This window comes from Aulonocara sp. 'chitande type north' Nkhata Bay, linkage group LG19, assembly GCF_057382095.1.
Source record: "Aulonocara sp. 'chitande type north' Nkhata Bay isolate Kocher_YH1m ecotype deep benthic linkage group LG19, A_spYH_male_GT1.1, whole genome shotgun sequence".
Classification (NCBI taxonomy): Eukaryota; Metazoa; Chordata; class Actinopteri; order Cichliformes; family Cichlidae; genus Aulonocara; species Aulonocara sp. 'chitande type north' Nkhata Bay.
This window is the reverse complement of record NC_141362.1, coordinates 27399582-27409436: the sequence shown is the minus strand read 5'-3', so window position 1 is coordinate 27409436 and position 9855 is coordinate 27399582.

The following is a 9855-nucleotide window of genomic DNA, read 5'->3' as shown; positions in this document are numbered from 1 at the left end:
CACTATGGGTTCTTCAAAAGGTCTTTACCCAAGGTCACAGCGACTCGTTGCTTTAATAATTCACAAAAAAATGTTCAAATACTGCAAATTCTTTGTTTCTGTGAGTGTTATGCACCGAGAGCTGGAAAAAAAAGCAAATTAATTGCCCACATGCTGTGATTATTGCATTTATTGGCTTGGATGTGCAAACTCATCCCCAAGCTTTTATTTTTTGCCGATAATCTTAATATTAGACATAAATACGCACTGCTTACACCACACGTTCACCATGTAAAGCTTGCACACATATAACGATGATATGCCAGTGTTTTTTATTTGTATCTTATTTCTTTGGACTCAGCACGCCGATAAATCTGTCAATGTAGGTTTGAAGAAGGATAAATAATTTTCTAAAAATAAGCCCTGTAGCTTCTGGTGACAGATGCTGGAGTAAACAGTCCAATTAGCCGGGCTGGAGATTTAAGGAAGCTGACTGGTGTATCTGGGACTGAATATGAAATAACAGAGCCATGTTCATTATGACAAAGGAATAAATCAATGAGGGAGCAGAATATGGATCAGACTGTGGATGAACAGACACTAGTTAGTTGGATTTATTGTTTTCATGCTGGTTTTAACTGAATTTGTCGCATAAATATAATAAAAAACATGTAAAGCGTCGCCCATTTGCTTGCCCTTTCGTCATTTGAGCAATGTGTCTCATTGGAGAAACATCATATCAGTTTTGGCTCATTGGTTTAACCCATTTTTGGCTAAACGCAGGTTCGACCCTCATAAATCATTCTAAAAATACAGGTTCGTGGCTGAGGTCAAAGGTCATGACCAGCAGTGCTGGGAGATCATTGTTAAGTTCTGATTGATTGATGATGTGTCACGCAGCGGCACCTGTTTCCACAATGAAATCAACATATTATCTGCTCCGTTCCCTGATCATTTTCATTTCAGATACGCTGAGTACGAGGTGTCACCATTACCCCTGACTACACCACGAAAATCTCAGTTTGCTTTGCCAAGAGTGAGAGTGTTTGTTAATGTGTTAATGCGTAAGAGAGTCAGCGTGTGAAGGTCTCTGGCATCAGAGAAGGTGTCGAAATTATTTCTTTGATGTATGAGCTCTGGGAGCTTGAGGCAGACAGCCTGATATTACATTATCAAAGCCAGTTCTTGACCACAGCCATTAGAAAATGGAATTTATGTGAAATCGTACGTGTGCTTTAAACATATTAGCAACGATTTGTTTTCCATTTCATCTTCTGAGCCATCTGCTTCTTTTATTTGTGTAAAATATCAAAGGCATGATCCTTTAATCTGTAAAATAGGCTTCATTTTCAGCTGGAGCCAATGGAAATAATTTTTTATTGTTTTTTTAAGGATACTGCCACTGAGGTATACATCTGCTTTCTGGTGCGTGGGGTTGGACTGAGATAGGACTGTGCAGTCAGCCACACGATCACAGCCGTGATCAAACAAGAATGATATATTTCTTTGTAATAAATAAATGTGTATGTGCTGAAACCACACACGCACGCACACAGATACAACCCAATCAGGCACAGTGTTGAAAAAAGATAAATATGCGGGAGTATGGGCTGGATGAAAGGCAGAATTTGAAAGCTTCACATTTTTCTTTTTCTTGTCTCTTTTATTTTTTTTTATTATTTTACCTTGAGGTTGAAGAAATAAAGGAGGACTGCAGGCTGTAACAAATGAGGCTAGACTGTTGCATCATCTAGCCATTCATTTTTTTAACTGCTTATCTAACTTGGCAGCTGACATAAATACAGGGTGCACTCTGGACAGGTTGCATGTCCATCACAGGGCTAACACAGAGAGACAGACAGTCACACACTCTCACAGTGACACCTACAGCCTATTTTGAATCACCAATTAACCTAACAAGCATGTCTTTGCACTGTGGGAGGAAACTACACCACCTGGAGGAAACACATGCAGGGCGAGGGAGAAGATGTGAGGCAACGGTGCTTATCACTGCATCATTAAGATCAAAAGAATTACTCTCCTCCTTTGTGAGGTTGAGGTTAATGTAAAGCAAATAGCACATGTAATAATTAAAAAAGAAATGTTGATTCAGTGGAAGGTGTTTGATAAATGGGAATCTTCTTATTCTACACTTACCATTCACTTTGTTAAGAATGCCTGAATTCTTCACAGATTCATCAACGTGCTCATGTTCCTGTTTTTAGGATGAGTGGCACTCTGTGTGGTCTTCTGCTGCTGTGGCCAATCTGTTTTCAAGGTTCTTAGTAGGCATTCAGAGATGCTCTTCTGCATATCTTGGTCGCGATCAACAGCTTCTGAAATACTCAGACCCATACCATTTAAATCAGCTTTCTTCCTCATTCTGATTGAGTTTCTGCCATGTACCTGGCTGATTAGATTTTTTTTTTGCATTAACAAGCAGCTGGAAAGGATATACCAAATAAAGTGTGTATGTGGTATGTCCTTTGTGGTAAAAATGGAAACATTTTCCCTGATGACTGCACTAGAATAGAAGTTTTATAACCAAAATTATGACTCAAAGTTACATTTTGAAGCCTCAACTATATTTGCCGAGGACCTGGGGGAGTAGTCAGCTAATGCTAGTCCTAGCGAGCTAGCTCATTTAGCAATGCACATCTATATTTTAACATTCACTAGCAAAAACCCAAACCTACAACAACATGTACTAGAAAATTTAAGACCCAACTGCTTAGGGGGAGATTACTAGGTTGTGGATGCAGATACAGGATGAGTATAAGGTTTATCTCTGATTTAAAGCTGAGGCTTTTTAACATGAGCTCCTATAGCAGCGGTCCCCAACCTTTTTTGCAACATGGACCGCTTTATGTCCGACAATATTTTCACAGACCTACCTTTGATAATTACAACAAAAGGAAAACAGTACTGGCACAAAAAAAGAAGAAGATGTATTCATAACAAACGGGAAAAGACAAGGGGAAACTGAGTTAATGATAAAAACGATTAAAAAACCCCCAATAAAAAACCTGAAAACCACAAATTTCACACCCAAGTCTCAACTCAAACGACTCACAGTCCGTGGCCCGGGGGCTGGGGGCCGCTGGCCTATAGTGACTGGTTTTATTTTGAAGCCAGCCTTGGATAACCACTGAATAAATTCAGTACATTTTTTCAGCAAGTGGCCTGTTGATCTGTATGCAACCTGTCTGCATTAGACAACCATTTGGAAGGAAACTCAATACTGTCTAGATTACATTTTAATGTTGTTGATAACATAATGGATTTGACAATGTGCATACAATTCTTGTGGGAAATGTAAGCCTAACCAAAAATGTTTAGAGATGCAAGCAACAGCAAACCACCTTTGTTTAAGGAGAAATCTGACATGTAAGTTTGAGAAATTAGTCAAATATCTTGTTTGATTTTCTTTGAACGCTACACATCATGTTCACATGATGTCAAATTCACATGAATCATGTTGTCTAATTCACATGACTCAAACATGATTCATGTGAACATGAGCTGTTGAAAACACTACCAAATGTAACAGTGCATCTTTGCAATACATAGAATGAAATGCACTTCGATTGCAAATAGAAAACGATTATTTTTAAACAAAAAATGATGATGGTTTATATACCAATTTTTTACACACACACACACGCAAACACATGCATCATATAAAAAGGTGTATATTTATTTATTGCCAATGTTACACACTTTCATCCTTACCAGAGTAAAAATACTCACTGTAATAACAACAAAGTAGCTATAAATGCAGATGGAAAGGAGGTAAAATTTAAATACTGTTTTGTGAAAAAGAGATGGCCACACATCTGTTGGTGAAAAACAGAAACAAAGCAGAAACATTTTGGCCCATTTTGTATACTGGCGTTTCTTCCACTTCTTCTCTTTGCACCGAGCTATTATTTAGCTTTTTTTTTTTCCAGAGGGCTAATCAATGATTACCCAAAAGGCAGGAAACATGTTTTACAATTGGCTCCACAACTGCTGCTTCCCATTTGAATAAGGCTGTAAACAACGTCCTGTGGTGTATAATCATCTCTTCACATCCTGTAGGATGATTGTCTGGCTCTTTAGACTCAAATGATTGAGTGAGCCTCTGGGAAACTGTAAACTTGTAGTTATTTAGTTATTTGATTCCTCTTTATTATTTATCTCTTATTAATTGACTGAATTAAACATATCTAACAACCTATACTTACACAATCATGCTGTCCCAGTAGCTACAGGATTTTAAATCATTATATTTTGTTAACCTTTTGTATTCTTCCGGCAGGCATTTAAGCTGACATCCATCAGTCTAATAAACATGTTTGACTCATATCATCTAAATAGTCTGAATAACAAGCTCCTAGAAATAATTATTCAATTAATTTCTCAGCTGAAAAACCATGACACACTAGGGTGTGTATAATCTCCCCCAAACATGATAATATCTCTCATTAACTCACTTCAGCTATGTTATTTATGCATGCAGAGATTTCATATTTCACTTTCAAAATAAGAAGCCTGTAGGCAACACTGTAGAAGCAGGGAAGGTTACACTGTGTTATGAGTTCAGCTAAAACCTTTGCTGGGTGAAATGTGCCAAATTTTTCAGCCTTTATTAGCATTAGATGAAAGTCTGCTGCTACAATGGGTTCATTCTCATCAATCCCGACCTTTACATTGTCATTATTAAGACGATCACCGTGATGAGCTAATTTGGAGCTGTAGTTTGACATTTTGGGAAATACCCAGATTGGCTTTCTTGTCAAGAGCTACATGAAGAGACTGCCTCTCTGCTTAATTTACCAGACTTAGAGAGACAAAGAGGGCTATCAGCTAGCCAGCATGTCTCAAAGTGTTAGGCTAGGCTAGCTAGCCTCATAAATTATCCCCGAGGATTTCCTGACATCATTAACACTCTGCAAGTGTCAGAGGAATTTATTACAAAGGCGGTTTCATGTCCCGCAACACAGCAACAATTACAAAAAAACATACCACCGTATCTTTTATAGTACAATAAATCCAGCTGTGTCAGCTGGGGTTTCTTTTTTGAAGTCTTAAGTGTTATTTATGCACAACAGATCACACGCCTCTGAAAGGAATATTAAGCATCTTCATTAATCGCGAGTAGCTATGAATCTGGGAGAACCGTGGCAATCACATTAGTTCATAAACACTGAAGACAAGAAAGACGCCTACAAGTTCCCGTGGGAGAGCTCCCAATTAACACGCGAGCTTTCTCCCCGACGTGTCGGCTGGTTCAAGTATGTGAAGCGATGGAAAGACGGGGAAAGAGAGAGAGAGTGTACTCAAATGTATCCAAGAAGGATGTGCATTATTTTCTAATAGGGAAATTAATGCAGCAAGGACACTGAATGGAGGCTTTTCTTTAGAATAACAATAACTTTGTTGGGCACCGTAGACTGTAACAGTACTGCAAAAGTCTTCAGTCAGCTTCCATTTTAATATTTTACTTCTAAGGAGCCAGGCTTAATTAAGTAATTATTTAAAAAAAATAGTCATGAGCAAACTTTTTCTTGGGACATTGGCTGCTTTTTCACTAATTTATGTGCTGTGTATAAATTGAAATACAGTATATAAGGCACAAAGTTTATACAATTCTAAAGAGTTTGAAAGCCAGTATTTCATATGACCATCTTTATTCTTCAATACAGCCTGAACTCTCTTAGGCAAGCTTTGTTGGGATTTCTTATAGTCTTCAGGAATAGTTCTCCAGGCTTCTTGAAGGACATTTGAAGCTCTACTTTGGATTTTTGCTGCTTTTTCTTTTGTTCCCTTTTAAGATGTTCACATGCTGCTTCAGTAATGTGGAGGTCTGTCCACTGTGCAATTTTCTATCCAGGTATCGATGAAGACATGCACGGTCCCCAGATGACTCAGCGATCATCTCTTTTGTGCCACCAGTGAAATCTCTCATCAACAACTCAGTGAGTGTCAGCATAACTAGAATGCTAAACGCAATAGTTGTACCTACCAATCAAATATCAACATTGTAGCAATGCTGGACCTACATGCGGGTTTGTTATAGTGTGGCTAATGTATGCTGAAGACATCCAGAAGCAGGTTTTTCATACTGAACATGAGTAAATCTAATTAGTTGTAGCTTGTGAGTGTTAAAGCAACGAGCCAGAAGTGGAGGAGGTGATACATCACTATCTGTTACTCTGTCACAACTGCAAATGCACGCAATTACTGCAACATTATTTTAGATTAGAGTATTCTATTCAAGTCTATTCAAAAGCTAAAAATCTTTATTTTACTAGTAATGCTGATTATTTGGTATGCAACATCGACTGATGTGTTTGATAAGGAAAAAAGAGGGGCTGATCAAAGTGTTTAGTCTTGTTTGTCTAGTGAAAAGCAGCCCATTGTCTTTTCTTCATTTGCCTGTATCTCGTCAACAGCAGCTCTGCTTCTGTTTTGCTTCACAAAGACTGTCAAACCTAACTATAGGCAGATCCAGTCTGATGCAGCAGTTTCCCTCCAGCCTCCTTGAAATGTTCAGGAGGCTGGCATTTCTTTTGTGTTATCTCAGGCGGGGTTTTTTCTCCTTTTATTATAACAGAGGAAAACTGATCCCAGCTTGATCTCTCTGTTGTCCCCGCAGACATTTAGACTTCCTTAGCATGTCTGTGGTCTATATTTTATTTAAGCAGCGAAGGCTCCTCTAAAGGGGAAGAGGTGTTTGTTCCCTCCTTGGAGCAGAAAACTGAAATTAATCCTGCCCCTCAGGAGCTTACTTACTGAATTAGGAGGACTGCAAATTAAGCTTGCTGTGTACCGAGGAGAGTATCAGTCTTTCAAATGTAATAGACATGGGCTGCATGAAACTCTGCGACGTGGTCTATTTTATACAGCTTTTTTTATTCACTGAAGAAACCCTGTTTATTAAACAATCAGATTAAATATGAGAATTAAAGAACTGGTTCATTACTGTTCCAAAGCATTTCTACGATCACACACAAGATTATTTGCTGTTGCTAGAAAAGATCCCCCAGCACAACAACTGAGTAAGATTTTGCACTTGAGCTCCACTTGTCACTCACCTTGGTGATTGTGGCTCCTCAGTGGTTTGAGGGACTACTTGTACTCCCACTGTTCAACACTCTGCTCACAATGGGTGACGTTATTGGAGCAGACAGCAGCCTTTTCAGCGCTGTCAAACAAAGAAAGGGCACCGCTACTGTGGGGTTGCCTCTGAAGCAGCGAGGGCAGCTGCGTGGACTTCTGGGGAAAAGCAGACTACAAAATAAAACTGCACCCCAAGACAAAGACAAGCAACAGATAAAAGACTTGCTCACATAGCAGTGTAGCTTTCCTTTGCTTGCAGTTGTTTGCAATATATATACACTGCTCCAGGTAGATAAATTTTCCAGTCTTTCTGAAGATTTGCACATCAAAAACTGCTTATAATAATTAGTCTGTTGCCTACAAACAAATTATTTGTCTGCTGAAATTTGAGATGTCAGAAATGTGGAACTCTACTGATTAGTTTTCCCAGCGCGTTATATGTTAAAGCGTTTATCGACTAGAAATGAGCTGAGACGGTAAATAACTGTGTAATTTCAATCAGTGATCCAGAATAACAGAGCAAACATTCATTTATATGAAAATGTGGATTACGCCTTTGAAGAAGTCGCTGTTTAATAGAATTTACACACATGGATCCAAAACGGAGTGAAAAATAGTCATAGTTAATTGTTTTTGTTGCTTTGCATGCCTTGGAGACCAGGATGAAGTTGTCGCTCAGTCGTAAACTATCAAGCATCATAACAAAAACACGAACAAATGTTCGCACAGTGTAATCCCACCCCCACTCCACCTTCTGAAGATCCAGGACGACTCGACAAGCCGAGGTGCTAATGTATTCCAGTTTGAAGCACGCACAGGCACATTGTGTGCGCTGATGTGACATTAATGACGGAAACAGAACTGTCGAGTTGCACCCACACACGCATTTCTGAGGCCCTCTGGGATATTTTGTAACTACCGAGTGTCTTGCTGTGGTGAGTAAAGTGCTGCAGGCTGGATTTCCAAGGGACCCCTCAAAGGGCTCATTTTGTTTAGAAAGTGATGCTGACAGGGCAGAGCGAGCACGACTGACATATTGTCAGTTTCCTTCAGTCAGATGGAACCTCATGTTTATAATCAGACGCATCAACAGCTTGTGAGGATTTGTGCTTGGAAAACTGGAGGGACAAAATGAAGTTAATGGGTTTATATGTCAATTTTAAAAAAAAGAGAAAATAACGTCAGTTTTAAAAATATTCAAAATGCCACAGTAAATAGGTTTTGAAACAGAAAAGTCATTTTAAAACTAAAAAAACGTTAAAGACATTAAAGTGACACAAATATGCAGATACATAAAAAGCAAAAGGAATACAAATAAAATCAGTCAAAGATTGGGGCGGGCAGCTAGCAGGGCAACAAAGGGATGGTAACCAGAAGGTAAAAGCCTCATAATACATTCAAAAGCAAGTCTACAGGAGTTAGCTTTTTAAAAGTGATTTAGAGGATGTCACTGACTCTGCAAGCCCGAACTACTCAGGCGGGTCATTTCAAAGCTGAGGGGCCCTGGTGGCAAAAGCACGGTCACCTTTCTATTTAAATCTCAACTTTGAAACAGCCAAAAGGGCCCCACTTTAAAGGCTGCGAGCAGACTCACATGGGGACAATAGTTCTGTTATGTAGCTTAGGGCCAGACCCAGGCGAGCTTTAAAAGAGATTAAAATCTTCAATTCTAAAAAGTTCAGGACGCCAGTGGAAAGAAACTTGCACATGGGTGAGGTAATGATGTCTGCTAAAAGCACAAAGAATCAGAATCAGAATCAGAATGGGTTTATTGCCAGATGTTGAGGTTTACAACATTAGGAAATTGCTGCGGTGCTTCAGTGCAGACAATAAGAATTAAAGTGCTATGTAGAAAGAAAGATATGTGCATGAGATATACATGAGATATATACATGAGAATAAGAATTATGAGTGCTACGTAGAAAGATATATACATGAGTGCAGGTGGTGATCAGTGCCAAACATGAAATGATGCAGTGACACAGCGAAGACAAGCTGCTGAGGTTTTGTTTTAGACATGGTACTGATTTACTGTTGGCAAAACCGGGTATCTTTTTTTTGTTAATATGTAATGTAAATAATGATCTATTGATTAACTTTACATATTTTGGTCTGCTGTTAGTTCATTAGTTAAAATACTGGCATCTAAAAATGAGACATTTTGAAGAAAATGCTACTTTGTATCAAACAGAGCCAGGCCAGAACTCACTCGGATATTGATTTGTGTTTATCAATGTTCAGATCAATCTGGGGAGAGTGCACATTTATTCCAGTCTGAAGAGACCATGGATTTAAAATGACGGGCAAACACAGGAAGCAACAGAATTTCTGACCTTTTTAGTCGCAAGTTTATTGCTCATCAGTAGGATCCCATTAAAATATGAAGCACCTTCACTGTAGGAACTTCATGAACCTGAAATAATCTAAGAAGGTGCTATCAAGTGAAACATTTTTCCTTTATTATGACTTTTTATACTGGCAGATATGAGTTTTCTAATGAAGGCACTGCCATATTAATGTGTGCCGCACTCATGCAGTGGACTGTAAAAACAAAGACCCACCCAAGTATTGTTTATTTCATGTCTCGTTTCAGAGGCATGCTGTCATCAGGAGCACATCCATTCAATTGTAGCTGTAGCCAGCCTTCCTTTGGGGCATCCCACTGTTGCGATGCCTGCATGGATATATCATAACTCATGCATCGCTTCAGTTTTGGTAGCTCAACCTGAAACATGCTTGAAATTTGATTCAAGCAACACATCCTCTGTTCAT